The 25,268-nt window shown below is 45.1% G+C and overlaps 16 non-coding genes and 5 pseudogenes across 16 annotated transcripts; 11 read left to right on the plus strand and 10 right to left on the minus strand.

The window, feature by feature from the left end:
* The first annotated feature begins 876 nt into the window (after window positions 1-876).
* Window positions 877-949, plus strand: trnak-uuu (transfer RNA lysine (anticodon UUU)). Its single transcript has one exon. It is a non-coding gene; the product is annotated as a tRNA-Lys (tRNA).
* A 5,923-nt stretch (window positions 950-6,872) lies between these two features.
* On the minus strand, window positions 6,873-6,991 carry LOC142393530 (5S ribosomal RNA). Its single transcript, XR_012772128.1, has one exon. It is a non-coding gene; the product is annotated as a 5S ribosomal RNA (ribosomal RNA).
* A 357-nt stretch (window positions 6,992-7,348) lies between these two features.
* On the plus strand, window positions 7,349-7,467 carry LOC142393049 (5S ribosomal RNA). Its single transcript, XR_012771671.1, has one exon. It is a non-coding gene; the product is annotated as a 5S ribosomal RNA (ribosomal RNA).
* A 6,851-nt stretch (window positions 7,468-14,318) lies between these two features.
* On the plus strand, window positions 14,319-14,437 carry LOC142393746 (5S ribosomal RNA). The gene has a single exon (XR_012772161.1). It is a non-coding gene; the product is annotated as a 5S ribosomal RNA (ribosomal RNA).
* Window positions 14,438-14,735: 298 nt separating this feature from the next.
* On the minus strand, window positions 14,736-14,854 carry LOC142392974 (5S ribosomal RNA). Its single transcript, XR_012771600.1, has one exon. It is a non-coding gene; the product is annotated as a 5S ribosomal RNA (ribosomal RNA).
* Window positions 14,855-15,211: 357 nt separating this feature from the next.
* Window positions 15,212-15,330, plus strand: LOC142393063 (5S ribosomal RNA). Its single transcript, XR_012771685.1, has one exon. It is a non-coding gene; the product is annotated as a 5S ribosomal RNA (ribosomal RNA).
* A 298-nt stretch (window positions 15,331-15,628) lies between these two features.
* On the minus strand, window positions 15,629-15,747 carry LOC142393558 (5S ribosomal RNA; annotated as a pseudogene).
* Window positions 15,748-16,105: 358 nt separating this feature from the next.
* LOC142392116 (5S ribosomal RNA) lies at window positions 16,106-16,224 on the plus strand. The gene has a single exon (XR_012770785.1). It is a non-coding gene; the product is annotated as a 5S ribosomal RNA (ribosomal RNA).
* Window positions 16,225-16,522: 298 nt separating this feature from the next.
* LOC142392976 (5S ribosomal RNA) lies at window positions 16,523-16,641 on the minus strand. Its single transcript, XR_012771602.1, has one exon. It is a non-coding gene; the product is annotated as a 5S ribosomal RNA (ribosomal RNA).
* Window positions 16,642-16,999: 358 nt separating this feature from the next.
* Window positions 17,000-17,118, plus strand: LOC142393750 (5S ribosomal RNA). Its single transcript, XR_012772162.1, has one exon. It is a non-coding gene; the product is annotated as a 5S ribosomal RNA (ribosomal RNA).
* A 298-nt stretch (window positions 17,119-17,416) lies between these two features.
* LOC142392975 (5S ribosomal RNA) lies at window positions 17,417-17,535 on the minus strand. The gene has a single exon (XR_012771601.1). It is a non-coding gene; the product is annotated as a 5S ribosomal RNA (ribosomal RNA).
* A 357-nt stretch (window positions 17,536-17,892) lies between these two features.
* On the plus strand, window positions 17,893-18,011 carry LOC142393064 (5S ribosomal RNA). The gene has a single exon (XR_012771686.1). It is a non-coding gene; the product is annotated as a 5S ribosomal RNA (ribosomal RNA).
* A 298-nt stretch (window positions 18,012-18,309) lies between these two features.
* On the minus strand, window positions 18,310-18,428 carry LOC142393561 (5S ribosomal RNA; annotated as a pseudogene).
* A 357-nt stretch (window positions 18,429-18,785) lies between these two features.
* Window positions 18,786-18,904, plus strand: LOC142393468 (5S ribosomal RNA). Its single transcript, XR_012772072.1, has one exon. It is a non-coding gene; the product is annotated as a 5S ribosomal RNA (ribosomal RNA).
* Window positions 18,905-19,202: 298 nt separating this feature from the next.
* On the minus strand, window positions 19,203-19,321 carry LOC142393559 (5S ribosomal RNA; annotated as a pseudogene).
* A 358-nt stretch (window positions 19,322-19,679) lies between these two features.
* Window positions 19,680-19,788, plus strand: LOC142393618 (5S ribosomal RNA; annotated as a pseudogene).
* A 298-nt stretch (window positions 19,789-20,086) lies between these two features.
* LOC142392977 (5S ribosomal RNA) lies at window positions 20,087-20,205 on the minus strand. The gene has a single exon (XR_012771603.1). It is a non-coding gene; the product is annotated as a 5S ribosomal RNA (ribosomal RNA).
* A 354-nt stretch (window positions 20,206-20,559) lies between these two features.
* LOC142392614 (5S ribosomal RNA) lies at window positions 20,560-20,678 on the plus strand. Its single transcript, XR_012771257.1, has one exon. It is a non-coding gene; the product is annotated as a 5S ribosomal RNA (ribosomal RNA).
* A 298-nt stretch (window positions 20,679-20,976) lies between these two features.
* LOC142392374 (5S ribosomal RNA) lies at window positions 20,977-21,095 on the minus strand. Its single transcript, XR_012771029.1, has one exon. It is a non-coding gene; the product is annotated as a 5S ribosomal RNA (ribosomal RNA).
* A 358-nt stretch (window positions 21,096-21,453) lies between these two features.
* LOC142393548 (5S ribosomal RNA) lies at window positions 21,454-21,572 on the plus strand (annotated as a pseudogene).
* Window positions 21,573-21,870: 298 nt separating this feature from the next.
* LOC142393432 (5S ribosomal RNA) lies at window positions 21,871-21,989 on the minus strand. The gene has a single exon (XR_012772037.1). It is a non-coding gene; the product is annotated as a 5S ribosomal RNA (ribosomal RNA).
* Between the last annotated feature and the right edge of the window lie 3,279 nt (window positions 21,990-25,268).

Below are 25,268 nucleotides of genomic sequence, written 5' to 3' on the forward strand. Positions count from 1 at the left end.
TATTAGAGCAGAGCGACAGGCTGGACATGCTTTAAGTGACCACGAGTTGACCCGTAGTCTCAATGGGCTGATTTTCAGTTTAGCCGTCTGACAGAAGAAACAGAAAAATATGTGGATGAGAGCAGCTTTATTGGGAATTTGGCTGGAAATATACACTCATTCTTTCCTGTTTTTACTAAAAGATGCAGAAATATTAAACTCTGTAACATGTGTTTAGTGCACCAACCCATGCCAACTCAGTTAGCATACATACAGTTATAGGAACAGTTTACTGAATGTCCCATCTTGTAGACAGCCTCAGTGTTGCATTTCCAGTCCAGTCTGCTGTCCAGGTGAACCCTCAGGTATCTGTAATCCTCAACCACCTCTTCACCGAGGATGGAGACGCTGTTCAGCTGACTGCTGCTCCTCCTAAAATCCACAATCATCTCTTTTGTTTGTATTCAGATGAGGCGATAGTTTATTTTCCTATAGATGTGATAGTTTCATGTAGATGTGCTGAGGTGTGACAGGGAAGCTGTTGGTACATGGAGGATGTGAGGTCTGTAGCAGGAGGCAGCAGCATGCTGAGTTTGTCTGAACTCTTCCATCTGTCTGATCCCACATTATCCCAAAGCCTGTGAGCTTTTCCATTCCTGACCACACATCCCTCACACTGTTCTGCTGCAGATAGTTTCCCACCGACTTGCTCTCTTCCTTTTTTCTTCACACTCCTCCTTAACTCCCTGTTTCCCTCCATGAAGGCCTTCTTCTTTATGCTCAGTGGCTGCAACACAAGTTCACATCAACCAGGCGTTTGTTCAGAAAACAGCGTCACAGCTTTGGACTCAGGAAGTGTTTCAGATGTCAGCTGTCACTCAGACACACTCTCATAGGGCCTGGATAGCTCAGTTGGTAGAGCATCAGACTTTTAATCTGGGGGTCCAGGGTTCAAGTCCCTGTTCAGGTGTAGAAATGTAATCTACCACTTAACCTGTACTTCCCTCTATGCCTGCACTCTGTTTCTACACTGTCACCTCTGACAGAGCCTGGCTGATGCTTTTCCTTCTATGTAGCTTATTGTTAGCTTTGCTGTTAGCCGCATCGTTATATCCTCATTTGTAAGTTATATAAACTATAGAATAATTCTATAGAAACTATAGAAATCACCTTAAATACACCAGCTGCAGAGTGTTGATCACATTCACTGAAACTACAACAGGTTAAGAGCATTTATCATGAATAGCTCTGCTTTATATCAGGGCTTCTTTTCACTTAGATTTCACTATTTGGACAATCTGTAATGAATGGAACAGAACACAAGACATTACAAAGATAAATCAACGTTGGTGCAGTTTAAACAACAAGGCATTGTTTGCTTCATTTAAGTGGCAATAAAACAAAGCACTTCATCAGAATCAGTGTCAGAAATATATTTTGTAAAGGCCTCAAGAGACATAGATGTTGGAGGAAGTTGCGTAAACTGTGATGATGTCACAAGTTCAGTCGCAGTGGTGCTTCCAGCTTCTCTGGAGTTTGGTTTATTCCACATAAGGAGCAGTATTCTTTAGTATTTCAGCTTTAGACTGACAACATTTGTTGCTCAGTTTTCCTCTGAGCCACAGAGATGCTCAGCTTTCATTGTGTCCAATAACTGCAGCTTCTAAAGTGGATTTCATAGCACTGCTGCATCTCTGACAGTTATCAGATCATTTGGGTGGAAACACATACATCACAACCCTCTGAATCTGCTTTCAGGCCCACTTGAACAGTCTCTCACAGTTTCAGACACAAAATGTGTCTTTTAGTGTGAATCTCAGCTGATATCTCCAACAACTGTAGAGGGACTCATATCATTTCACCAGCTGGTGTGATAAACTTACAGAAACAGCTCAGGAGCAGCACCGGGGATCTTTTGGGAGAAAAGGGGATTCTCTCCATGCTGATAGAGCTGGTGATAAATGAGTTTATAACTCTTGTTTCAGGTCACTTGCCCTTCCTCGTGTGTCTCGGTCTGATTGTGGGATGAATGTTTCCACCTGTTCCCTGTTAACCCAGTGTATAAGAGTCTGCGTCCCCCCTTGTCTTGTGCCAGTGGGTCGTATTCGTCAGTATCTACGTGCGTTCACTCCGGCCTTCCCAAGTCTGGTCACAGCCTTGTTCCAAGCAACCTTCGTGGTTTGTTCTGTTTCTCTTAGAGAGAGTTTTTGGTTTTGATCATTTTTATAGCTATACTTCTTCCATTTTTGGGAGAAGTATATTTAGATCATTCCATAGCCCGTATTTTCTTCTCTCTCGGAGAATTGATCCTCTGCTTTTCAATAAAGCTTGTTATTGGAAAACCTTCTCCCTGCATCTGCGTCCTGAGTTCCTGGGCCTGACAACACTTTCCATAAAGCTTATTGCGGACAGACGCTTTTAAAGTATCTATCTGTTGAGTTGTAAATACATTTTATGTAGTTATCCCATATATACTCTGTTTTCTTATAGGAGTTTTGAGCAAAGTTGTGCCTTGCTTATTTGTGTGAAGGTGGTAAATTCCACTGTTAGGAATGTGGTCTGGTCCGGCCTGAAACTGAATCCCCCTTCCCTTCTTTTGAGAGCTTTTTGTACACACCCATTTCCGAATAAAATGGAGGAGGCGTGATGGAGAAGCTTCAGAGTGGTTAGGAGATTGTAAGGAGCTTTCTCCTCACCAGCTCTCCTCAGGAGTAAAAATCCTTGACGTCTCTCTCTCTATCTTTATGAATTTCTAGGTATTTGAACCTGACACTATCCATAGATTATGACATTAAAAACCGAACAAGTTCAACAATACCGTACATCCATGTAGGCCTATTTATTAAACATTAATGTACCTGTAACCTGTAATGAATCATTCATAATACACAAACAACGGTATGCACTAGCCTATCAACTGACTAAGAACGTACACTCATGCAACTTTCATGAGACAACTAAAGGAAAAAAAAGAATATGGACAGAAATAATGACAGAAATAACAAACCATATTCATAATAGGATTTTGAACTTGAATGGGAAAATATAAGTTGGATCCAGCTTAAATAGGTAGCCCATATGGGCAGTATTGGTCGGTTAGAGAAGTTGTTTATTTGATGTTATATCTAATATTGCAGAACATCAAAGCCTGTGGAAGAGAGAAGTGTTTGAGGCTTGGACCTGGTGCGCTCAGAGGTGGAGCGGCGTTTTGATCGGAGGGACTCCGCGGAGCTGCAGGGCGAGAGCAGGCAGTTCAGGGGAAACGAGTGGATGTGGGTTCCCGGAACTGACCCCCTTTCCACGAGAGCGGCTAAGCCTTGAGCTGGGCATACTGAGGGATGTGTGTGGGGGTCCATCCTGCAAACCTTGCAGCACCAACCCCGCTCCATGCTGTCAGAGGTGGAGAAGCTCATTAGGCTTTCTCTGGCCCCGCCCATATCTGTGGCGGCATCCGAGCGCTCTTTCTCAGCCTGAAAACCTGGCTGCGCAGCACCATGACGCAGGAGAGACTTAACACATTTGGCCATTATGAACGCTCACAGCGACCTTATGGATGAAAGCCATGTCTCGACCCTGCTTAGAATTTTCATTAGTAGGTCAACTGAGAGAAGGTCCACTTTTGGAAATGTATGAGTCAGGAGCGCAGACTTTTCTTTTTTCATTTGTGGTGTATTTTATGCTGTTATGTTCCTTAAATGGCTTGATTTGGTTATCAAATTTTTATTTACTGAACAATAAAGATGCCGTGATCATATATTCTATTTCTCTTATAATTCAATTCAAATTCAAAAATACTTTATTTATCCCAGAGGGAAATTAAATGTTGATGTAACTAAATTAAATCAAGGAGTAACTGCATGTTATTATAAAATAACTTCAAATCAAATCCTCAATCATTGATAAGTGTGCGTGCTTCCGCCGCCCCTCCCAACAAAAACCCCGCCACCCCAAACAGAACAGTTCCAACATCTATGGTGTCAACTGTTTGCTCTCTCCCAACGTCTCAGCTGATGGAAACATCCCTCACACACATAGTAAACTCACTCAGTTACTCGTGTAAGAAACACACAGAAAAACATGTTGCCCTGAACTCGGCGCTGCACTTGCTCGCTTGCTTGGGTGAGGAGGTGCTACGGTGGCCCTGAAGTGCAAATCACAACGGCAAAAGAGAAAGCGACAAAGGCAAATTAAAAATTCATTAAAATTTATATGGAGGAACAAAAACCACTATGTTAAAAAAATCTGTAATAATGAACTGATACGATAATGGTGGCCTTAGCTTTTTAGACTTTTACACTTTAAATAATACTTTCAAAATAAATTGGCTTAAACAATTTATCAAGAACACATCTTCAATTTGGAACTTCATACCGAATTTAATTTTCTCTAAATTAGGAGAGATGAGGAGGTAACTGGGCTATTTAGTCCATCCCACCTGCAGTAAATGGCTACACCGGTGTGCCATTCTGTTTGCCCCCCCCCCCCCCCCCCCCCCCCCCGGCCCTATATTAAATTGGGATTTTTTAAAAGGCTTAGACAGGCTGGATATAGATAGTTAGATACTGTAGCTGGCTAGTTAGATATAGGCCTACAAATTTAGTAACTAAATGTGTTTGATACTTTAAATAAGTCTTTGATACGTTTTGCTTTATTTTATAACAGCATTTAACCTACAGAAATAAAATGCAGATGATGGCGCGTTCAACTTAGCCTACCTCCACATGTTTTACAGTCATTAAGTCCGCCGTGGGCAATACTGAAGTCACTGCTGCATACAATGCACCTCGCACGGTGGCATCATTCCTAACCTTCACCAGACATGGATATACTTTAGCATATTCTGCTGTAAAGTGAGTCTTATATTTTCGTTTTTTACTCAAGGATTCACCCTCTGCCATTTCGCAGGATGCACAGATTTGAGTGGTAACTTAGGTAACTGTCAGAGAGTAAATCGAAGCCCTCCCACACCGAACGTTATTGGCTTATTTTGCTGACTAAACCAATCAGCGCGCCCTCTGACCAGCAGTCGCCCTGAGCGCTGGTTGAACAGAGCATCGCTTTGGACAGATACGCACAGGTTTCACACCTCTCCCCACACCCCTCTCTCTCTCGTGCCTGCGCAGTCGAAACGCGCATGGTGCACGAGTTATTGTATTGCCTGCACGCTCTCACTCGCATTGAAAAAAAAAAAAAAAACACTCCCTAGCATAGTCTAAAATCCGGGATATTTTATCCGACTTGCGGGCATCCGTGATTAACTATCAATATCAGGGAGACTCCCAGAACTTCCGGGAGACTTGGGATGTCTGATCATAGGATGCGAAAGCATCTATGCTACTAAACCAGCCTTCACCATTTCCCCAAAGAAAGACAGCGCCAGTGCATTATGAACCTAATGTATCCTCCTCTCTGCATCAAACACATTCATGCTGCCTTAACTGAAAACTGTAATTTCCACGTTGCAAATTTGAAAGTCAGGCCAAAATGCCATCGTTGTCAATTTGGGGAAAACGGAAAACTCATGCTACAACATTTCAAATGTGAGACTTTCAAAGTAATTAGACTTTGGAACTGTTAAAAGGTTTTAAGATAATCACAGGACTATGGTGGGAAACCGCCCAAACTCACCTTAACCATGGCCTGAACAGGCTAACGTTATGCCTGTTTGGTTCGTTAGCTAGCTAACTAACGCTAACGTTAGCTCATGAACGCTAACAGTCGGAGCAGTAATTAAAACATATTAAGAAACATACTTGCTTGATAACTTACCTTATTTATTCTTTTTCAAACGAATTTTAAAAAAACTGAAAAAGTGGACTCAGCAGGCTCCCCTCAGTGCCCCGGCCTGTGTGCTGGACTGCTGCGTTGCTGACATAGACATAATATACGTTGCTGAGCGGGAGAGACTGAATGTTGCTACTGCGCATGCACACTTCTTCTTCTTTGAATGCGCAGTGGGAGTGAGACTATGTTCCTACATATTGTTGAGTGAGCTTCACTCTAAATAAAGTCATCTTCACTCTAAACACTAAGTTTTTTGCCTTTTTCACCATGCAACTAACTGTTACTTCATAAATATCAGTCATAAGTGCATATTGTAATTAACCTAGTAAAGTTAACAAATGTCAGGGCAGCTATGGATTTTACAGTGAAGATGTATTGTACATAGATAATCCATGAGCCTAGTCAAGCGGTGAAGTTGTAAAGCAATGAGATGAAAAAAGTGATCAGAGCTTCATCCTCTGTGGCTGGTTGACTGTTAGAGCTTCCAGCTGCCTCTAACTCCCACAGCTTAAACCACAGCTGTCCCTCACAGGGTAGACGTCTCAGATGATGTTCTGACTGGGGTGGTTTATGTAATCAATATGTAAAAGTGTTTGTGTAATGGACTATATTACCTGAACATAGCTGGGGAAATGTTGCATCAGATTCACTTTCTTAAAGACACCTAACCCCTGAGGGAGGTCATCACAACAGTATGCACTATTTATAACACTCTCGTACTCTCTCATTCACAGTGACGGTGCAGCTGTCAAAACAACACGACTCATGATTAACTTCCGTCTGACAAATCCATGTTAATCACATTATTTTTATCAACAGCGACATTCTCTTTACAAAATTACAGTTCCATTTACTTCAACACAGACACAGACATCAGGAAGTTAACCAGCTTGGGCTGCTGCTGATTGGTTGGCAGACACCTCTGTTTCTGTTTGGCTCTCAGTCTCCATGTGGCTGATCCTGGATCTGCTGAGATGTCCCAGGCCATTATTGGCTTTGATCCTCATACATTTAACTTTGTCCTGAGAAAGGACAAGTTCCAAAAAGTCAAACAGGGACTACTTTTGCATTTGACGTAGCCAAACTGCATGCGCCTGGAGAAGCCAAAAGGCTTACAGCACCTGGTATTCCCAGGCGGTCTCCCATCCAAGTACTAACCAGGCCCGACTCTGCTTGGCTTCTGAGATCTGACTAAATCAGGCGTGTTCAGGGTGGTGTAGCTGTAAGCCATCAATGGAATCCCAAACCAGCTTTTTATAGATTCTGAAACAGACTCTGTTATTGTATTCCGACTTCTAAAATAGAACTATACTGTTTAGAGAAGACGCAGTTTATGAGCATGTCGTGGGATTGAGCTTCCCTGGTTTCTCTCTATGACAACGGACACAAAACTACACACAGGGAACAGAGGCTTTTGACAGACACTAAGTTATCTGAGAGTCCCATTTTCAGCTGCAGAGAACAATCACATCAGGGAAGTCAACGTGCAGGCTCAACAGCAGCCTCTCAAGCCAGCTCTCTGGTAAAATAGGGGAAACGTATGGTTCCAGCACCTATATAACATATATTTGTCACAGAGACTGTGGCTTACGGCCACACCGCCCTGAACACGCCCGATCTCGTCCGATCTCGGAAGCCAAGCAGGGTCGGGCCTGGTTAGTACTTGGATGGGAGACCGCTTGGGAATACCAGGTGCAGTAAGCTTTTTTCTCTTCTCTCTGCGGCCTGCATGTAACATCTGACCATCACCGTGTGCCACACAGACACCAGGAAGTTAACCAGCTTGGGCTGCTGCTGCTGATTGGTTGGCACACACCTCTGTTTGGTTTTGGCTCTCAGGGACTGCTTTTGCATTTGACGTAGCCAAACTGCATGCGCCTGGAGAAGCCAAAAGGCTTACAGCACCTGGTATTCCCAGGCGGTCTCCCATCCAAGTACTAACCAGGCCCGACTCTGCTTGGCTTCTGAGATCTGACGAGATCAGGCGTGCTTTTTTTTTTTTTTTTCTCTTTTATTATCAAAAAATACAAATTTCACCATACATCAAATCACATATTTACATGTATACTCATTTGAACCTTATATACACATATATTATTTACAATACAGTCAAAGCAAAAACACAAATTTGTGAGGCTATCATTGGGTCTTCTCCCTCTCTTCCATCCCACAGACCTTCTCACGAAACCATATAAATGGAACCAAAAGACAGAAATCCATTATGACAGAACAAAAAATTAGTGAGACAGCCCGTGGTTCTTCACTTCCCTCTCGCCCACAGGCCCCCTCACCAAACCATAGAAATAAAAATAAAATTTAAAAAATAAAAATATAACTATTAACAGAAAAAACAACTTGACAAAACTAAAACTAAAACTAAAACAAGTGAGACAGCCTGTAGGTCTCCTCCTTCTCCTCTCGCCCACAGGCCCCCTCACCAAACCATAGAAATAAAAATAAAAAATAAAAATATAACTTTTAACAGAAACACCGACTTGACAAAACTAGACAAGTGAGACAGCCTGTAGGTCTCCTCCTTCTCCTCTCGCCCACAGGCCCCCTCACCAAACCATTGAAATAAATAAAAACATTAAAAGCCACCCTTGCTCTACCCAAAGTCTAACTTCACACCCCCATCCCCAATCTGTATGAACGTGCTCCCCTCCACAAAACCCTCGGTGAACTCTTCTGCCCCCAAATGTGTTAAAACCCTGTGCACGTCCCTTTTCGTGATGCTTTTAAAAATACTCCACACCTCCACTTTCTTTTTTTCATAATGTGCTATGTCCCTCCTCATTTTAACCGCGTACCTGGCGTGACTTAAAACATAATTTAGCAAATTTGCATTCTTCCCTTCCATCCTTCCCCTCACTCCAAACAACCACACCTCTCTCCAGCCCGTTTCCCCCCACACTTCTTTATCCCAACATCTATTTATGAGTTTTCTCATTTTCTTAAAATACTCTACCAGTTCCCCACATTCCACAAACTCATGCATACACGTTTCCACCCCCACACCGCACACATCACATTCTTTCTTTACATTCACATCAAATCTACTTATTAATAAATTATTAAAAATCCTGTTGTGCCTCAACATAAAATCAAAGTTCTCGCATTCAGGGGTGTTAAATTTAACCCTTAGGTTTTTCCATATTCCTTTTTCATCCATGTCCTCCATCACCCTCTCCCACACTTTCTCCGCTGCCGGTCTCTTCATTTCTTTCCTTCTCAGACTTCTGTATATCACCCTTGCTTTCACACTCATTACATTCATCCTCCCCTCCCCTTCCCCCACATACATTCCCATTTCTCCAGCTTCATTTTCATTTTCCCCCACCTCACCCTCAATCATTCTCACCCATTCACTCGGCATTCCCTCCCTTATTTTCCCCATAACCCCTTCTGCCGTTCTCAGCGCCATCTCATCCCCCCTTTCTCTCACCTCGTCCACCATCACCTGTGCCCTCATAAATCCTGGTACATATTCATACACTATATCCCTCACTTTCCTGATCCCTGCCCTCCACATCAGCCTATTATATATTGTGCTCCCCCCACACGTGATTTTTGGGTTTAAAAACACTGGCTGCTCCCATACCTGCCTCACATTCTTACATTCATACTCCACATTTTTCACAAACTCCCCCCACGCTCCCAGCACCTCCTTATGAAACTCAGACACTCCGCTTAACATACCTTCCTTCAAATCCATGTACACCGCACTCCCACCACATCCACCACATTCATCTATTGCCCTCCCTAGAAACACCTTCCACACTTGATCTTTTTTATTTTTTAAATATCTTACCATCATTTTCACTCTCATAGCTTTCTTTTTCCTTTCTAAATTTATTAGTTTTAACCCACCATCCTCATACTCATTCTCCAACACCTCCCTAGCTATCCTAACTCCTTTCCCATCCCATAAAAACTCATTCACCATTCTCTCCATCTCCTTCAACACTCTCTCAGGCACATCCAACACATTCATCACATAACCAATCTTACTCACTATTAACGCATTCACTACCACCACCTTCCCCCTCAGTGTAAGCCCTCTCTTCTTCCAAAACGCCAGTGTTTTTTTGATGCTATTCATTAGCCCTTCATACTGCATATCTCTCCCTTCTCTGGCCTCTATCCCTAAGTTTACACCTAACACTCTAAAATAATCCTTCTTCTCCTTCAACCCTAGTTCTGTTTGCCCTGCTCTACCTGCCCCTATATACATGACCTCTGACTTTTCTTTGTTCAATTTTGCCCCTGATGCCCTACCATACAGCTCTACACTCTCTAAAACCTCAGCTACGCTCTCCCTGTCCCTAACTGTAACTGTCGTGTCATCTGCGTACTGATAAACTAAACTTCTGTGCCCCCCTGGCAACTCTATGCCTCTGATCCTGTCGTTTTTCTCCAGCATCGCCGCTAAAGGCTCTGCAGATATCGAGTACAGCAGCGCCGATAGCGGACACCCTTGCCTAACTGACCTCTCTAATCTAAACGTGTCTGTGATTATCCCATTTATTTTAACACAACTAACTGCCCTATCATATAACCTCTTAATCCATCCCACTAACCTCTCCCCAAACCCTACCTTTTCTAACTCCCTGTACAAGTATGTGTGGTCTACTCTGTCAAATGCTTTGTTCAGATCTAAACTAACCACTAACCCTCCTGTTCCTCCCTTCATGTAATCTATCGTGTCCCTGATGCTACTTATTGTGTCTGCTATGTCCCTACCTGGTATGCTGTAAGCCTGTGTGCTTCCCACCACCGTCCCTATTACTCTTTTGATCCTGTTTGCTAGCACCCGGGCTAATATTTTATAATCTCCATTTAACATGCTCAGTGGTCTGTAGTTTTCTAATCTGTCCCTATCCCCTTTCTTGTGTATTATACTAACTAATCCTGTCATCATACTAACTGGCATCTCTCCCTTTTCTTCTATCCATTTAAATAGCTTATCTAACACAGGCACTAAATCCTCTCTAAACTCTCTGTAGAATTCCCCTGTCAACCCATCTAACCCTGGACTCTTATTCCTCCCTAACCCCCCTATCGCTTTCTCTATTTCTCCCGTCCCTATCTCACCCTCACACATGTCCCTGCCCTCCTCTGTTAGCCTAGCCCTCACCTTTGCTATTATCTGCCTTATGCTCTCCTCATCTACCTCTTCTTTCCTAAATAAATCCCTATAAAACTCTTCTACCCTATCCGCTATCCCTACAAAATCTTTTATCTTCTCTCCCTTCTTCCCTTCTACCTGTTCTAAGAAATTCCTCTTCTGCTTTGTCTTCTCTAACCCTAAAAAAAACCCTGTGCACTTCTCTCCCTCAATGGCGTATCTGGCCCTGCTTCTAACTATCGCTCCCATACACTTCTTCTGCTCTATCCCTTTCAGCTCCTCCTTAATTCCTATATACCTCGCTAAATCATGTCCTGCTTCCCTATCTGCTCTCTCTGCTTCTCTGTCTAATTCTCGCTTTAACCTCTGTTCTCTTTCCTTCTCTTCCCTACTCCTGTTTCTACTATAAGCTATGCTCAAATCCTTTATCTCCTCTTTAAAGCTTTCCCACCACCTCCCAATGTCATCCTCATACATGTTTTCATTTATTCTCCTTGCAATACATTCTCTCACTTTCTCCTTATACTTTCTTTCTTTCAGCAACTCACCATTCAAACACCACACTCCTCCCCCCCTCCTCTCTATGCCTTGTCCTAAACTAAACCCTACCATCATGTGGTCGCTCAGTGCAGTTACCCTATATTCTATCTTACCTATCTTGTTCTCTATGTCCCTCGTACTGAGCACTAAATCTATCCGGCTCTGCTTTAACACCCCTCTCACCACTTGCCTCCTTGTGAACTCCCTCTTCTCTGGATTCCTCTCCCTCCATACATCTATCAATCCGTTCACTCTCATTACCTCTTTCAACACACCTCTTGTAGAGTCGCTCTTAAAGCACACACTCGCAGATGCATCCAATCTCCCACACCATACGTTAAAGTCTCCCACCACCATGCAGTTCTCCCCACACATTCCTCCTATTCCCTCAAAAAATACCTTTCTCTCCTTCTCCTCATTTGGTGCATACACATTTATTAGTCTGTATTCTTTCCCCACATAATCGAACGTGATCCCTATCATTCGTCCCTCCCCATCATCCACACACTTCTTTATGTTGCCGACTACTCCCCTCTTCACTAGAATAGCCACCCCTCTGGACTTTGCCCCACTGTTGTTCACATACATTTCTCCCATCCATTCCTTCTTTACTTCTCTCATGCACTCCTCATCCCAATGTGTCTCTTGCACACACATAATATCCCCGTCACACACCTGCCAGGCTTGTTGCCTTCTGTTGTTGTCACGCAGCCCATTTACATTAAAAGATGTAATTTTTAACATAAATAGTATTATATACACAATTATTTTTCTCTTCATTTTAAACTCTTTTTCACCTTCCCAATCCTTTTCACTTCTCTTTTCCCCAGAGGCCTTTTTCTAGTTGCCATCACCTCCTCCATGTTATCCTCACTGCTGTCTGTTACTTCTCCCATTGCCCATTCACATTCCTGCCCTGCCCGCAAGTCCTCCCTTGACCCCCCTACCCCCCCCCCCCGGCTGCCTCCTCAGTCCTCTGCTTGCTCCACTCGTCTGCCGTCTTCTTCTCTCCACTATGGCTCTCCTCTCCTCTCCTCTCCTCTCCTCTCCTCTCCTCTCCTCTCCTCTGTCCTCTCCTTGCTCGCTGCCGTTGTGGCCATCTCTCTCCTTCTCCCCTCTCATCTGCGTTGGTGTCTCCTCCACCACCGTCAGGTCCTCCTCCTCTCCGTCTCGCTCGCCTCCCTCCTCCATCTGCTCCACCTCTCCGTCAACGAGCTCCAGGTTCTCTCCTTCACATCCGCTCTGCTCCTCCTCTCCGTCAACGAGCTCCAAGCTCACTGCTCCACCTCCGCTCTGCTCCTCCTCTCCACCAACGAGCTCCAAGCTCACTGCTCCACCTCCGTTCTGCTCCTCCTCTCCACGAACAATCTCCTGACTCGCTCCTCCACCTCCGCTCTGCTCCTCCTGTTCTCCGTTGTGCTGCTTCTTGTCTGTCCCATTATTGCACTCTCGTGCGTAATGCCCCTGTTTTGCGCATTTATGGCACTTAAATTCAGGACATTCTCTTAGAATATGTCCCGGCTGGATGCATAGCCGGCATACTTTAACTTGTCTGTCATGTATTACGCGAAAGTATTCTCCCCCCTCCAGGGTTTCAAATTTGGTCGAATACAGCAGCGATTGCACTTTGTCGTTGAATTGAACCTTGCAAAATCGCGTGCCGTCGGCCACGTCTGTTCCAGGCCATTTCCTCCTTTTAATCGGCGAAGTTGCCTTCACCCCCCAAGTTGCTAATTTTTGGCATATTTCCTCGTCAGTGATGTACGGGGGCAAGTTAAGGAAGGATACAACCAGTTCATTGCTTCGAACTTCCTTTGCCATTACCCGCACTCCCTTTAATAGAAAGCCGTCCATGAGGCGCGCCTTGCCTTTCCCGTCCTGCATGGTGATTTCATATGTGCTCTTTGCCTTCATTCTGCAGGCAAGAACTATACCGCAGCTTTCCTTTATGCCTCTCAGCAACTCCATCAAAGTCACTTTGTCTGGCCCTGCTAGCTCCACAATCACGGTCAGCTCCTTTTTGAAGCCACCGTCTTTCACATTTTCTCTGTCATTCTTCATATTCTCTTCATTCAAACTCGCACTTCTGCTTTCTCCATTCCAAATTGCTGCATTCACTTCTCCATTCTTTCTCACTTTCTCTCCTCCATTTTCATTTCCTCCTTTATTCATACCTTCATTTACTCTCCTAATCTCGCTTTCTTTCCCACCATCATTCACTCGCCTGTCATCCGTCAGCCGTTCTCCATTGTTCAGTATCGTTGTCATTTTCCGTTCCATTGTTTCGTTTGCCATGGTATCCGTCCGGTTACAAAAACACACGAAACGAGGACGTTCCCCCGAACAGCGGAGCTGCTGGGGGAATATAACAAAACACACAACTATACAAACAAATCTAACTCACACACGATCAGTCAAAACACTCACCAAACACTTTCACTCACTCTTTCAAAAGCACGCGCTCTCTCTCAATCAAATTGCTGCAGGGCACCGACTGTCACAAGTGATCATGGGGGTGTGGCCGTAAGCCAGCAATGGAATCCCAAACCAGCTCTTTATAGATTCTGAAACAGACTCTGTTATTGTATTCCGACTTCTAAAATAGAACTATACTGTTTAGAGAAGACGCAGTTTATGAGCATGTCGTGGGATTGAGCTTCCCTGGTTTCTCTATATGACAACGGACACAAAACTACACACAGGGAACAGAGGAGCTTGACAGACACTAAGTTATCTGAAAGTCCCATTTTCAGCTGCAGAGAACAATCACATCAGGGAAGTCAACGTGCAGGCTCAACAGCAGCCTCTCAAGCCAGCTCTCTGGTAAAAATAGGGGAAATGTATGGTTCCAGCACCTATATAACATATATTTGTCACAGGGACTGTGGCTTACGGCCACACCGCCCTGAACACACCCGATCTCGTCCGATCTCGGAAGCCAAGCAGGGTCGGGCCTGGTTAGTACTTGGATGGGAGACCGCTTGGGAGTACCAGGTGCTGTAAGCTTTTTTCTCTTCTCTCTGCAGCCTGCATGTAACATCTGACCATCACCGTGTGCCACACAGACACCAGGAAGTTAACCAGCTTGGGCTGCTGCTGATTGGTTGGCAGACACCTCTTTTTCCTTTTGGCTCTCAGTCTCCATGTTGCTGATCCTGGATCTGCTTAGATGTCCCAGGCCATTGTTGGCTTTGATCCTCATACATTTAACTTTGTCCTCAGAAAGGACAAGTTCCAAAAAGTCAAACAGGGACTACTTATGCATTTGACGTAGCCAAACTGCATGCGCCTGGAGAAGCCAAAAGGCTTACAGCACCTGGTATTCCCAGGCGGTCTCCCATCCAAGTACTAACCAGGCCCGACTCTGCTTGGCTTCTGAGATCTGACGAGATCAGGCGTGTTCAGGGTGGTGTGGCCGTAAGCCAGCAAAGGAATCCCAAACCAGCTTTTTATAGATTCTGAAACAGAATCTGTTATTGTATTCCGACTTGTAAAATAGAACTATACTGTTTAGAGAAGACGCAGTTTATGAGCATGTCGTGGGATTGAGCTTCCCTGGTTTCTCTATATGACAACGGACACAAAACTACACACAGGGAACAGAGGCTTTTGACAGACACTAAGTTATCTGAGAGTCCCATTTTCAGCTGCAGAGAACAATCACATCAGGGAAGTCAATGTGCAGGCTCAACAGCAGCCTCTCAAGCCAGCTCTCTGGTAAAATAGGGGAAACGTATGGTTCCAGCACCCATATAACATATATTTGTCACAGGGACTGTGGCTTACGGCCACACCGCCCTGAACACGCCCGATCTCGTCCGATCTCGGAAGCCAAGCAGGGTCGGGCCTGGTTAGTACTTGAATGGGAGACTGCTTGGGAATACCAGGTGCTGTAAGCTTTTTTCTCTTCTCTCTGCGGCCTGCATATAACATCTGACCATCACCGTGTGCCACACAGACACCAGGAAGTTAACCAGCTTGGGCTGCTGCTGATTGGTTGGCACACACCTCTGTTTCTGTTTGGCTCTCAGTCTCCATGTGGCTGATCCTGGATCTGCTGAGATGTCCCAGGCCATTATTGGCTTTGATCCTCATACATTTAACTTTGTCCTGAGAAAGGACAAGTTCCAAAAAGTCAAACAGGGACTACTTTTGCATTTGACGTAGCCAAACTGCATGCGCCTGGAGAAGCCAAAAGGCTTACAGCACCTGGTATTCCCAGGCGGTCTCCCATCCAAGTGCTAACCAGGCCCGACTCTGCTTGACTTCTGAGATAGGACGAGATCAGGCGTGTTCAGGGTGGTGTGGCTGTAAGCCAGCAATGGAATCCCAAACCAGCTTTTTATAGATTCTGAAACAGACTCTGTTATTGTATTCCGACTTCTAAAATAGAACTATACTGTTTAGAGAAGACGCAGTTTATGAGCATGTCGTGGGATTGAGCTTCCCTGGTTTCTCTCTATGACAACGGACACAAAACTACACACAGGGAACAGAGGAGCTTGACAGACACTAAGTTATCTGAGAGTCCCATTTTCAGCTGCAGAGAACAATCACATCAGGGAAGTCAACGTGCAGGCTCAACAGCAACCTCTCAAGCCAGCTCTCTGGTAAAAATGGGGGAAACGTATGGTTCCAGCACCTATATAACATATATTTGTCACAGGGACTGTGGCTTACGGCCACACCGCCCTGAACACGCCCGATCTCGTCCGATCTCGGAAGCCAAGCAGGGTGGGGCCTGGTTAGTACTTGGATGGGAGACCGCTTGGGAATACCAGGTGCTGTAAGCTTTTTTCTCTTCTCTCTGTAGCCTGCATGTAACATCTGACCATCACCGTGTGCCACACAGACACCAGGAAGTTAACCAGCTTGGGCTGCTGCTGATTGGTTGGCACACACCTCTGTTTCTGTTTGGCACTCAGTCTCCATGTTGCTGATCCTGGATCTGCTGAGATGTCCCAGGCCATTGTTGGCTTTGATCCTCATACATTTAACTTTGTCCTGATAAAGGACAAGTTCCAAAAAGTCAAACAGGGACTACTTTTGCATTTGACGTAGCCAAACTGCATGCGCCTGGAGAAGCCAAAAGGCTTACAGCACCTGGTATTCCCAGGTGGTCTCCCATCCAAGTACTAACCAGGCCCGACTCTGCTTGGCTTCTGAGATCTGACGAGATCAGGCGTGTTCAGGGTGGTGTGGCTGTAAGCCAGCAATGGAATCCCAAACCAGCTTTTTATAGATTCTGAAACAGAATCTGTTATTGTATTCCGACTTCTAAAATAGAACTATACTGTTTAGAGAAGACGCAGTTTATGAGCATGTCGTGGGATTGAGCTTCCCTGGTTTCTCTATATGACAACGGACACAAAACTACACACAGGGAACAGAGGAGCTTGACAGACACTAAGTTATCTGAAAGTCCCATTTTCAGCTGCAGAGAACAATCACATCAGGGAAGTCAACGTGCAGGCTCAACAGCAGCCTCTCAAGCCAGCTCTCTGGTAAAAATAGGGGAAATGTATGGTTCCAGCACCTATATAACATATATTTGTCACAGGGACTGTGGCTTACGGCCACACCGCCCTGAACACACCCGATCTCGTCCGATCTCGGAAGCCAAGCAGGGTCGGGCCTGGTTAGTACTTGGATGGGAGACCGCTTGGGAGTACCAGGTGCTGTAAGCTTTTTTCTCTTCTCTCTGCAGCCTGCATGTAACATCTGACCATCACCGTGTGCCACACAGACACCAGGAAGTTAACCAGCTTGGGCTGCTGCTGATTGGTTGGCAGACACCTCTTTTTCCTTTTGGCTCTCAGTCTCCATGTTGCTGATCCTGGATCTGCTTAGATGTCCCAGGCCATTGTTGGCTTTGATCCTCATACATTTAACTTTGTCCTCAGAAAGGACAAGTTCCAAAAAGTCAAACAGGGACTACTTATGCATTTGACGTAGCCAAACTGCATGCGCCTGGAGAAGCCAAAAGGCTTACAGCACCTGGTATTCCCAGGCGGTCTCCCATCCAAGTACTAACCAGGCCCGACTCTGCTTGGCTTCTGAGATCTGACGAGATCAGGCGTGTTCAGGGTGGTGTGGCCGTAAGCCAGCAAAGGAATCCCAAACCAGCTTTTTATAGATTCTGAAACAGAATCTGTTATTGTATTCCGACTTCTAAAATAGAACTATACTGTTTAGAGAAGACGCAGTTTATGAGCATGTCGTGGGATTGAGCTTCCCTGGTTTCTCTATATGACAACGGACACAAAACTACACACAGGGAACAGAGGCTTTTGACAGACACTAAGTTATCTGAGAGTCCCATTTTCAGCTGCAGAGAACAATCACATCAGGGAAGTCAATGTGCAGGCTCAACAGCAGCCTCTCAAGCCAGCTCTCTGGTAAAATAGGGGAAACGTATGGTTCCAGCACCCATATAACATATATTTGTCACAGGGACTGTGGCTTACGGCCACACCGCCCTGAACACGCCCGATCTCGTCCGATCTCGGAAGCCAAGCAGGGTCGGGCCTGGTTAGTACTTGAATGGGAGACTGCTTGGGAATACCAGGTGCTGTAAGCTTTTTTCTCTTCTCTCTGCGGCCTGCATGTAACATCTTACCATCACCGTGTGCCACACAGACACCAGGAAGTTAACCAGCTTGGGCTGCTGCTGATTGGTTGGCAGACACCTCTGTTTCTGTTTGGCTCTCAGTCTCCATGTGGCTGATCCTGGATCTGCTGAGATGTCCCAGGCCATTATTGGCTTTGATCCTCATACATTTAACTTTGTCCTGTGAAAGGACAAGTTCCAAAAAGTCAAACAGGGGCTACTTTTGCATTTGACGTAGCCAAACTGCATGCGCCTGGAGAAGCCAAAAGGCTTAAATCACCTGGTATTCCCAGGCGGTCTCCCATGCAAGTACTAACCAGGCCCAACTCTGCTTGGCTTCTGAGATCTGACGAGATCAGGCGTGTTCAGGGTGGTGTGGCTGTAAGCCAGCAATGGAATCCCAAACCAGCTTTTTATAGATTCTGAAACAGACTCTGTTATTGTATTCCGACTTCTAAAATAGAACTATACTGTTTAGAGAAGACGCAGTTTATGAGCATGTCGTGGGATTGAGCTTCCCTGGTTTCTCTATATGACAACGGACACAAAACTACACACAGGGAACAGAGGAGCTTGACAGACACTAAGTTATCTGAAAGTCCCATTTTCAGCTGCAGAGAACAATCACATCAGGGAAGTCAACGTGCAGGCTCAACAGCAGCCTCTCAAGCCAGCTCTCTGGTAAAATAGGGGAAACGTATGGTTCCAGCACCTATATAACATATATTTGTCACAGGGACTGTGGCTTACGGCCACACCGCCCTGAACACACCCGATCTCGTCCGATCTCGGAAGCCAAGCAGGGTCGGGCCTGGTTAGTACTTGGATGGGAGACCGCTTGGGAATACCAGGTGCTGTAAGCTTTTTTCTCTTCTCTCTGCGGCCAGCATGTAACATCTGACCATCACCGTGTGCCACACAGACACCAGGAAGTTAACCAGCTTTGGCTGCTGCTGATTGGTTGGCAGACACCTCTGTTTCTGTTTGGCTCTCAGTCTCCATGTTGCTGATCCTGGATCTGCTGAGATGTCCCAGGCCATTGTTGGCTTTGATCCTCATACATTTAACTTTGTCCTGAGAAAGGACAAGTTCCAAAAAGTCAAACAGGGACTACTTTTGCATTTGACGTAGCCAAACTGCATGCGCCTGGAGAAGCCAAAAGGCTTACAGCACCTGGTATTCCCAGGCGGTCTCCCATCCAAGTGCTAACCAGGCCCGACTCTGCTTGACTTCTGAGATAGGACGAGATCAGGCGTGTTCAGGGTGGTGTGGCTGTAAGCCAGCAATGGAATCCCAAACCAGCTTTTTATAGATTCTGAAACAGACTCTGTTATTGTATTCCGACTTCTAAAATAGAACTATACTGTTTAGAGAAGACGCAGTTTATGAGCATGTCGTGGGATTGAGCTTCCCTGGTTTCTCTCTATGACAACGGACACAAAACTACACACAGGGAACAGAGGAGCTTGACAGACACTAAGTTATCTGAGAGTCCCATTTTCAGCTGCAGAGAACAATCACATCAGGGAAGTCAACGTGCAGGCTCAACAGCAGCCTCTCAAGCCAGCTCTCTGGTAAAAATGGGGGAAACGTATGGTTCCAGCACCTATATAACATATATTTGTCACAGGGACTGTGGCTTACGGCCACACCGCCCTGAACACGCCCGATCTCGGAAGCCAAGCAGGGTGGGGCCTGGTTAGTACTTGGATGGGAGACCGCTTGGGAATACCAGGTGCTGTAAGCTTTTTTCTCTTCTCTCTGTAGCCTGCATGTAACATCTGACCATCACCGTGTGCCACACAGACACCAGGAAGTTAACCAGCTTGGGCTGCTGCTGATTGGTTGGCACACACCTCTGTTTCTGTTTGGCACTCAGTCTCCATGTTGCTGATCCTGGATCTGCTGAGATGTCCCAGGCCATTGTTGGCTTTGATCCTCATACATTTAACTTTGTCCTGATAAAGGACAAGTTCCAAAAAGTCAAACAGGGACTACTTTTGCATTTGACGTAGCCAAACTGCATGCGCCTGGAGAAGCCAAAAGGCTTACAGCACCTGGTATTCCCAGGTGGTCTCCCATCCAAGTACTAACCAGGCCCGACTCTGCTTGGCTTCTGAGATCTGACGAGATCAGGCGTGTTCAGGGTGGTGTGGCTGTAAGCCAGCAATGGAATCCCAAACCAGCTTTTTATAGATTCTGAAACAGAATCTGTTATTGTATTCCGACTTCTAAAATAGAACTATACTGTTTAGAGAAGACGCAGTTTATGAGCATGTCGTGGGATTGAGCTTCCGTGGTTTCTCTCTATGACAACGGACACAAAACTACACACAGGGAACAGAGGAGCTTGACAGACAGTTATCTGAGAGTCCCATTTTCAGCTGCAGAGAACAATCACATCAGGGAAGTCAACGTGCAGGCTCAACAGCAGCCTCTCAAGCCAGCTCTCTGGTAAAAATAGGGGAAATGTATGGTTCCAGCACCTATATAACATATATTTGTCACAGGGACTGTGGCTTACGGCCACACCGCCCTGAACACGCCCGATCTCGTCCGATCTCGGAAGCCAAGCAGGGTCGGGCCTGGTTAGTACTTGGATGGGAGACTGCTTGGGAATACCAGGTGCTGTAAGCTTTTTTCTCTTCTCTCTGCGGCCTGCATGTAACATCTGACCATCACCGTGTGCCACACAGACACCAGGAAGTTAACCACCTTGGGCTGCTGCTGATTGGTTGGCAGACACCTCTGTTTCTGTTTGGCTCTCAGTCTCCATGTTGCTGATCCTGGATCTGCTGAGATGTCCCAGGCCATTGTTGGCTTTGATCCTCATACATTTAACTTTGTCCTGAGAAAGGACAGGTTCCAAAAAGTCAAACAGGGACTGCTTTTGCATTTCACATAGCCAAACTGCATGCGCCTGGAGAAGCCAAAAGGCTTACAGCACCTGGTATTCCCAGGCGGTCTCCCATCCAAGTACTAACCAGGCCCAACTCTGCTTGGCTTCTGAGATCTGACGAGATCAGGCGTGTTCAGGGTGGTGTGGCCGTAAGCCAGCAGAGGAATCCCAAACCATCTTTTTATAGATTCTGAAACAGAATCTGTTATTGTATTCCGACTTCTAAAATAGAACTATACTGTTTAGAGAAGACGCAGTTTATGAGCATGTCGTGGGATTGAGCTTCCCTGGTTTCTCTCTATGACAACGGACACAAAACTACACACAGGGAACAGAGGAGCTTGACAGACACTAAGTTATCTGAGAGTCCCATTTTCAGCTGCAGAGAACAATCACATCAGGGAAGTCAACGTACAGGCTCAACAGCAGCCTCTCAAGCCAGCTCTCTGGTAAAAATAGGGGAAACGTATGGTTCCAGCACCCATATAACATATATTTGTCACAGGGACTGTGGCTTACGGCCACACCGCCCTGAACACGCCCGATCTCGTCCGATCTCAGAAGCCAAGCAGGGTAGGACCTTGTTAGTACTTGGATGGGAGACCTCTTGGGAATACCAGGTGCTGTACGCTTTTTTCTCTTCTCTCTGCGGCCTGCATGTAACATCTGACCATCACCGTTTGCCACACAGACACCAGGAAGTTAACCAGCTTGGACTGCTGCTGATTGGTTGGCACACACCTCTGTTTCTGTTTGGCTCTCAGTCTCCATGTTGCTGATCCTGGATCTGCTGAGATATCCCAGGCCATTGTTGGCTTTGATCCTCATACATTTAACTTTGTCCTGAGAAAGGACAAGTTCCAAAAAGTCAAACAGGGACTACTTTTGCATTTGACGTAGCCAAACTGCATGCGCCTGGAGAAGCCAAAAGGCTTACAGCACCTGGTATTCCCAGGCGGTCTCCCATCCAAGTACTAACCAGGCCCGACTCTGCTTGGCTTCTGAGATCAGACGAGATCAGGCGTGTTCAGGGTCGTGTGGCCGTAAGCCAGCAAAGGAATCCCAAACCAGCTTTTTATAGATTCTGAAACAGAATCTGTTATTGTATTCCGACTTCTAAAATAGAACTATACTGTTTAGAGAAGACGCAGTTTATGAGCATGTCGTGGGATTGAGCTTCCCTGGTTTCTCTCTATGACAACGGACACAAAACTACACACAGGGAACAGAGGAGCTTGACAGACAGTTATCTGAGAGTCCCATTTTCAGCTGCAGAGAACAATCACATCAGGGAAGTCAACGTGCAGGCTCAACAGCAGCCTCTCAAGCCAGCTCTCTGGTAAAAATAGGGGAAACGTATGGTTCCAGCACCCATATAACATATATTTGTCACAGGGACTGTGAAGCCAAGCAAGGTCTGGCCTGGTTTTTACTTGTATCTTTGTGTTGTGTTCTGTTGTGGGTGTTCATTCATTACAGATTGTCCAAATAGTGAAATCTAAGAGAAAAGAAGCCCTGATATAAAGCAGAGCTATTCATGATAAATGCTCTTAACCTGTTGTAGTTTCAGTGAATGTGATCAACACTCTGCAGCTGGTGTATTTAAGGTAATTTCCATAGTTTATATAACTTACAAATGAGGATATAACGATGCAGCTAACAGCAAAGCTAACAATGAGCTACATAGAAGGAAAAGCATCAGCCAGGCTCTGTCAGAGGTGACAGTGTAGAAACAGAGTGCAGGCATAGAGGGAAGTACAGGTTAAGTGGGATATTACATTTCTACACCTGAACAGGGACGTGAACCCTGGACCCACAGATTAATAGTCCCACCTAGAAAGTTAGAGGCAGCAGAATGTCATGAAGGTTTCCTACACAGTCTATCCCGTGCATGTACGCTGGGACAACATGGTGGTCCACCTAAATGGACGAGTACACCTGGAACTGAAGCTGGACTTACCTGTGCATGCAAGCGTTCTGAATGTCCTGATCAAGATAAAAATATGTAACATACAGAACAAAAAGCACACATCTCCAGCTGAAAACATGAAACCTGCAGACTACACATAAAATGTTCCACTGGGGACACCGACCCAAGTTGGTTATTAGGAGGAAATTTTATAAATATCCTCAAAACCAGTTTTCCTCAGTGTGCAGACTTCAGGTTTTTGTTTTAAGTTTTGTACAAAGAAAATAAACTCAAATGTAACCTCTCTTCAATGCATATTCAGAACTTATTTAAATCTCTTCCAGGAAAACTCTTGTTTTGATCGTTTTCTTTAAAATAAACAATTTTAAAAAGCTAATTGACCATGTGCTTTGTTTTACAGAGGTTTTTACTCAACTCATCTTCTTTCCAGAACACAACCATGACAGCACACACCTGAAGGTTCCACCGTGATTTGGACTCGGATCACTGGATTCAGAGTCCAGAGTGCTGACCTTTACACCATGGAACCCCTTCCACAGTCAATTTACGCTCTCAGTCATGCAAATGCTTGACAATGAAAGGGTTTTAGCAACGTGTTTTTTTGTCAATTTTTCAGTAATACTCTTACAGCTTGTATTCTCAGAATTGGCACGACAGTCAGGCAACACATTCTGTATCTTCTTCAATGGTCAAAGGTTAGAATCCGCCTGTCAAGCGGAGGAACAGGGGTCGATTCCTTGATGGAAGGCTGCCATTTTCGCTCAGCAGCTAGGGATTTGCCAAAGTCCCTTTCACACCATAGCATCAGAAAATCTTTTAAAAACCTGCAAAAATTGACTTTACATGTCAAGAATAGCAGATGAGGCTCCCCTCCTATCCATAATTATGAATATGTTGATGTTGCTATCATTAACGTGCAGTCATCTTCACACAAGGATGAAATAAATAATGGAGGAGCAAGTAATGTTTCCGCCCAGTTTCGAAATGAGGACCTTTCGCGTGTGAGGCGAACGTGATAACCACTACACTACTGAAACTGGCACCATGCCCATTCACTAGTGTTCTGGAAGACAAACAATGAGGTACGTTTTGTTGCAAGCGGAAAGAGATACTCTTCCAGCTTGTATTCTCAGATTTGCTCTGTATGAATGAATTGGATTCATTCTGAATTGAATGAATTTAATTATAATTACAATGAATTGAACTCCAATTGGCCTGAATTGGACTTTATTACTGAAGTGTCCTGAGATGACTTTTGTTGTAATTGTAATAGTTTATTTTGGCAACATTTGAAACAAACTGACATTATTCTGTCTTGGGAAACACTGCTGGTGGAAAACATGATACTGGCTGCTGAAAAACTGGCAGAAGTGGACCTTCCAACGTGACAGTGACAGGAAGTAATCAGCTGAAGTCGTCCAGAGATTAACAGAGAACACAAATCAACATTCTGGAATCCGGACTTCACTTCCATCCAGAATCTGTGGTTGGAACCACAGACCAGAAGAGACAGAACAGAAGCCTTCACAAAGCTGTGATGTCATCACTGTAGTGACATCACAATCGATTTCATCTCTGATCTTGTTTGACATCACAAAGTTTATACAGGCCAGACATTTTCACTGCTTTTTCACAGCTGGTCAGGAGTTTATCTGAAGAAACACGTCCAGTTTCTGAAGCAGATTTGAAAGTCACAGCAAACGGTTTTCACATCGCCTAAAAACACTTAATTACTATCTTAAAAAGTCATTTTAACAAGCATTTAGAAACAACGCTTACTGTTTCCCTTCCTTAAGAACGGCTTCCTGACAGCCACCCTTCCATGGAGCCCATCTCTGATGAGGCTCGGGCCAACAGCCGATGGATCAGCTGAAGCTCCAGATGCATCTCTCAGCTCCTGTGTCAGGTCTTTGCTGGATTTTTTCCTCTTTCTTAAGGACATCACTTTCAGATATTGTTCATCTTCTGTAGATAGTTTTTTAGGTCTGACACTTCTTCTTTTGTCCTCCACTTGTCCAGTTTCCTCAGATGTTTTAAGGACACACTGCAGAGCAAGAGGCTGGAGCAGATTCTGGCAGGCGCTGACGCTCAGAACTGTGACAGCGACACAAAGGAAGCTCATTTAGAAACACCTCCTGGGACGTCTGAGGAGAGCCCATCTGCACCTGTTCAAAACGTGGCAAAGAAAGCCCTCAAAGTGTGCCCCGTTTGCTCTAAAGCATTTGATTGTGTCAGAACACTGAACAGACACATACAGTGCCACACGGACGATCGGCCCTATCACTGCATCCACTGCAACAAGCATTTTAAACACATGCACGGCTGAAAAGACACCAGATTTACGCCATTTGCCAGAAGAAGAGCTCCCGTTTCTTTTGGAGAAAAGAGTCAAGAGCAG

Source organism: Odontesthes bonariensis, chromosome 11 (genome assembly GCF_027942865.1).
Source record: "Odontesthes bonariensis isolate fOdoBon6 chromosome 11, fOdoBon6.hap1, whole genome shotgun sequence".
Lineage (NCBI taxonomy): Eukaryota > Metazoa > Chordata > Actinopteri > Atheriniformes > Atherinopsidae > Odontesthes > Odontesthes bonariensis.